A 5,922-nucleotide genomic window follows, 5' to 3' on the forward strand; every position below is an offset into this window, starting at 1 on the left:
GGGGCTTACCTGCTCCCCCCAATACTTTATACCAGGTGCCATGCCTGCAACATGGTAACAAACAAAAACCTATGCCTGTGTGCAACATAAGCAAAGCATCAAAGGTGAAACTGAAGTCTTTGCTGAGCTCTTTTGTAAGGGAACAGAGAGGTTAAATCAGTAGAGATCGTTCCACGGGCCGAACCACACGTGCCCACGATTTCTGGTGTCTACGTTGGCGTGCTGCGCAGGTTTAGTGTAGCGTGCAGGGACTCACTGAACAGGTGGCTCGGTTCGGGGGTGACTTGGGGGCCGGTTAAACAACCCACATGGGCCATTTGTGGCCCATGGGCCTTAGGTTGCTGACCTATTTATGTACTGAGCTGAATCCTAGAACAATAGGATCCAGAATGCTGCAGTATGATTGGTCCGCAGGAGCCACCCAATCCAGCTCAGGTGGAAGTGAATCAGCAACCTGATTGGCCTGCAGGAGCAGCTAATCAGGCTTCTGGAGGAAGGGAATCTGCAACCTGATTGGCCTATAGGAGCAGCCCGGAATTAGCCAATTACATGGGGCCCATTGTGTAAATAATGTACAGTGGTACCTCGAGTTAAGTACTTAATTTGTTCCGGAGGTCCGTTCTTAACCTGAAACTGTTCTTAACCTGAAGCACCACTTTAGCTAATGGGGCCTCCTGCTGCCGCCGTGCCGCCAGAGCACGATTTCTGTTCTCATCCTGAAGTAAAGTTCTTATCCCGAGGTACTATTTCTGGGTTAGCAGAGTCTGTAACCTGAAGCGTATGTAACCTGAAACATATGTAACCCAAGGTACCCCTGTATATATAGCTAGGCATTTTGGGGAATGTTATGTATTGCAGTTCTCACCCTGGCCACCAGGAGTATCATGTAGATAGTTTTCACTCAGGTTCACATCAGTTACTTTAGGCAGGAAACCCTGGGTTGTTGTTGCTACAATGTTGACAGCCGGCTGCCTAGAAAAGCAGGCCGGCTGAGCTGCTTGCTGTTCAGTTCTGTTCCAGCTTACAAATAAAGAGCTGCTTTGGAGAAATCACTGCGTCGTCTGCTATGTCTACTCACTATTCAACAGGGAAAGATTCATTCATTGCTACTACGAGCTGAATAAAGAGCATGAAATTCACACTTGACACATACTTTGCCACTGGCTATCTCTATGGCACAATCTCCCAAACCTGTACTTGATACAATGTATGTGGAGAGATGATTTCCAGAGCCCATGGGTAAAAAATTTACAGCTGAAAATTACAGCAATGGGAATCTCCCCATCCAAATTACTAGAGCAGGACATAGTCCCAGCTAAAAGAACAGTAATCTGTAAGTTAGAGGAAATGGACTTGCAGCAGAAAATGGTTTTGGGCAATGGTACCTGCTCACCTCTAAATCTTGGTTTATTACCCCTCTTAAGGCTCCCAAACTATCTGAATTCCTTAACTTCCTCAGCTCATAGATATGCCTTGTAAAGGCAAGATTCAACACCTTTCCATCGAACGTGCTGAGAAATAGATTCTCCAATGGACAGATATCGCTCTTATGTGATTGTAATTGTGGGGCACCGGAATCGTTGCATCACATAATTTTTGACTGTGCTTTTCACTTACCGGCCAGGAGCAAGTTTCTTGCTCAATATCTTAAGGGAATTGCCAATGATACGATTGAAGCCAAACTGAGATATCTACTAATTGATGATAGCCCCCTAAGATCACTCATGGTTGCCAGATTCTTGATCAACGTCCTATCCCAAAAGAAGAGAAACGGTCTCCTGTGTGGCTCGGATAACCCCTTTAAACCATGATCTATGTTTTAGGTGACATCACCATTGTTTTAAACCATGATCTATGTTTTAGGCGATATCACCATTGATATCCTTGATTAATTTATGAGCAGAGGGCGATGTATAGGTTACAAATTTATTGTAATGTATGATGGTGGTCTTTGTCTTTGCTTTGCTTCGGTTCTTGTTTGTCTTTTGTAAGTTTTGGCGATTTTAAATTTGGAGGTTTATGTATAATATGTTGGTATGGGAAACTGTCGTGTAACGGGCCAATGGCCGTAATAAAGATCAATCCAATCCACACTTGACTCCGAGTATATTTCCTGACCCCTGGGTTAGATCCTGTTTTGCATTGAAAAGCCACTGAAACAAAAGACGGAAATGGCCAGCGAGGAAAAGCAACACACCCTTCCTGCCTCTTGGTTTCCAGACCTAGGCAGGGTGTTCTTTCTAACCATGTGAATTCCTAGAAATGGCCAGGGACACATCACTTTCGCTTTTGCTCTTTATTCTGCTTCATTCTCTGAAACACTCTCTGCATTTCTCGGCCTCTGAGCAGGACGGGCCTTCAGAAATCCAAACTGGGCATAGTCCTACATGGAGGCAGGAAAATGGGGCTCTCATTTAAGGGCAGGAAGCTTTGGAAGGGGCAGACCTGACCCAACAGAGCTCAGGTCTCTGGAAGGTCTGTGGAGCTTGAGCGCTGCAAGACCACAACCATCTTAGGCACCTTCAGCTGGCAGCTTCACGAATGGTCACCTTCAACCGCAGCACAAAGGTGTTCCTCACACCGTAAACTATGGAACTACATGAGGCAGTGATGGCCCCCAACTTGGATGGCTTTAAAATCAATAGAGAAAATGTCTATCACTTTTCTGCCTCCAGGATCAGAGGCCTCTGGAGTGCAGCTGCGGTGGGCTTCCCAGAAAAAGCATCTGGGACACTGAACAAGAAGAAACCCGCTTTGGCCTGAACCTCCAAGTGTCCTATTTTCCAGGGACAGTCCCAGATTTACAGAAGCCGTCCTGGTTACTGATTTGATCCCAAATTGTCCCACTTTTCGTTATTTTCACCAGTGAAATGTTGGAGGGTATGGAGTTATGCAACCCCTGAGCCAAGGAGATAAATAATTAGACAACCTTTAGAAGACATCTGAAGGCAGCCCTATATAGTTTTATTATGTTCTCTCAGTACATATGTTGGAAGCCACCCAGAGTGGCTGGGGCAACCCAGTCAGAGGGACAGGGTGTAAATAATAAAATTATTATTATGGAATAGGACTTCCCTATTTTCATTGGAGAAATGTTAGAGGGCATGATATCAATTTCCCTTCTCTCCCCCTTCTTTGGATGTCTGTTTCCCCTTCAGGGCAGAAGAGAAAACATGAGAAGGAGCAACGGGGAGGAAGAAATTCTTTAAAAAATCACTGGTGCCAGCATGACTTATGCAAGGGTATGGCCTGACCACAAAACTAATAAGAACCAGTTTAGGAGGGGCCTATCAGGGTGTTAGACTATGGGAGGGCAATAGAATGTGGTTGAGGATAAGATGAAACAGCCTAGATGATTGTTGTATTGAAGACTGTCCAAGTATCCCTATTTTCCAGGGATGTCCCTGATTTTCAGAACCTGTCCCAGTTTCTGAACTGATTGCAGAATGTCCCACTTTCCTTAGCATCTCCCTATCTTCATTGGAGAAATGTTGGAGGGTATGGAGTTAGCCGACCCCTGAGTTGTCTGAAGGCAATCCTGTAAAGGGAAGGTTTTTTTTTAATGTTTAATGTTTTATTATATTTTATATATATGTCAAATATATGCCAAAACGGGTGACAGAGCCCCCAGAAGGGACAGAACCAAAGGAGGTGCTCCCTTTGGGAAGATCTGCTTTGGGGGAGAGCAAGGGCAAGGAGCACCTCCTCAACGTCTTCTGCGGGGATGGTCTTGCCCTAATGGTTTTAACTGGGTTTTAACTGGGTTTTTAAAATGTGTGTGTGTGGTGTGTTGGTTTGTTTGTTTTGGGAGAAGGGAATGCGAAAGTGATCAGCCATGGGCCATTTCTGAGAAATCACATGATTATAAAGAACACCCTGTTTGGGTCCAGAAACCAACAGGCAGGGAGGGTGTGTTGCTTTTCTGGTTGGCCATTTCCTTCTTTTGTTTGAGTGACCTTTCAATGCAAAACATGATACTAATCTCTCTGCTCTTGGCAAACAGTAAGAAAATAAGAACAGTAAGAACATAAGGCCTTCTAGATCTGACCAGCCACCCATCGAGTCACAGACTCATAGAACTGAAGAGTTGGAAGAGACCCCAAGGGTAATCCATGGGTAGGCAAACAAAGGCCCCGGGGGCCGGATCCAGCCCAATCGCCTTCTAAATCCTGCCCGCGAACGGTCCGGGAATCAGCATATTTTTACATGAGTAGAATGTGCCCTTTTATTTAAAATGCACCTCTGGGTTATTTGTGGGGCATCGGAATTCGTTCATGGATCACTGCCTTGCCGTGGCGAAGGGGCTTGAATAACTCAGAGAAGCTATGAGCTATGCCGTACAGGACCACCCAAGACAGACAGGTCATAGTGGAGAGTTTTGACTAAATGTGATCTACCTGGAGAAGGAACCGGCAAGCCCCTCCAGTATATCTGTGGGCATAGAGTGGCATGCAAATTATTATTATTATTATTACTAATAAATGCCACTCTGATGAATATACCAGTATGCCAGATACGTTTACAGACACACACTTGTTGCCTTCACAGCGCATATACTTCACTGAAGATGCATGTGAAATGATGTTTGTGCACAGCTGGAATTAGCCACAGCTGGAGGCAGCGATGCTTCTGAATTGCAGCTGCTGGAAAATTCAGAAGGGGAGAGTTGTTCTTGAACTCAGCTCCTGCCTGCAGGCTTCCCTTGGGGGCATCTGGCTGGTCACTGTGAGAACAAGAGGCTGGACTGGATTGCACCGTTGTGCTGATAACGCCAAGATTGCAGGTTCAATCCCCGTGTGGGACAGCTGCATTGCGGGGGGGGGGGGGGTTAGACTAGATCAGGGGTCAGCAAACTTTTTCAGCAGAGGGCCGGTCCACTGTCTCTCAGACCGTGTGGGGGACCGGACTATATTGGGGGGGGTAACGAATTCCTGTTCTTGTTTAGTCGTTTAGTCATGTCTGACTCTTTGTGACCCCATGGACCCCTTCTCCTTGTGCCCTCCATCTTTCCCAACATCAGGGTCTTTTGCAGTCCAGGGAGTCTTCTCTTCTCCTGAGGTGGCCAAAGTCTTGGAGCCTCAGCTTCAGGATCTGTCCTTCCAGTGAGCACTCAAGGCTGATTTCCTTCAGAATGGATAGGTTTGAACTTCTTGCAGTCAATGGGACTCTCAAGAGTCTCCTCCAGCACCAGAATTCAAAAGCATCAATTCTTCGGCGATCAGCCTTCTTTATGGAGGTATGTTGTTATGTGGCAGTAAAGGACAACTATGTTTGAGAGGCCTGTTTCCTCCTAATATGTTTTGCCTGTTACCCCAATACCGTACCCTCCAACATTTCTCCCATGAAAATAGGGACGTCCCATTCCATAATGATAATTTTACTATCTCCACCCCACACATCTTACTGGGTTGGCCCGGCCACTCTGGGCAGCTTCCGACATATATATAAAATAACAGCTGCGCAGCCCTCATCACATACATAAATAATCTTTTCTGCTCTCTTGGAATTTCTGCACCTATAATTTCTAAAAGAAAAGCTTCGGGTGGCCACAAATCTTTTTCACAAGGACACACTTATCAAGGACACACTTGGTGGCAAACTTGAGTCTGGATCTGCATAATCTGCAGAAAAGCCCAGAAAAATAGATGCTTCTTGGACATGTAAAAAAGCCAAAAAATATTGGCTACAAATACATACACTGATACAGAGAATTTTGAAGATTAACTTTCAACTGAAACCAGAACTCTGATTATGTTTTTGTTATGCTTAGGTGTTTTTAGGATTGTATTTGACTCTTGAAAATGGCTTTGGAGCTTTTCCTAAACCAAATAAGCTAGGTCATGCTGACGCCTCTCCCCCATCACTTTTTAAAAGATGATGAGGATGTCAATCTGCAGAGAGAATCGGGGGTGGACTGGGGGC

The sequence above is a fragment of the Podarcis melisellensis genome (genome assembly GCF_964234715.1).
Source record: "Podarcis melisellensis genome assembly, chromosome: 12".
NCBI lineage: Eukaryota > Metazoa > Chordata > Lepidosauria > Squamata > Lacertidae > Podarcis > Podarcis melisellensis.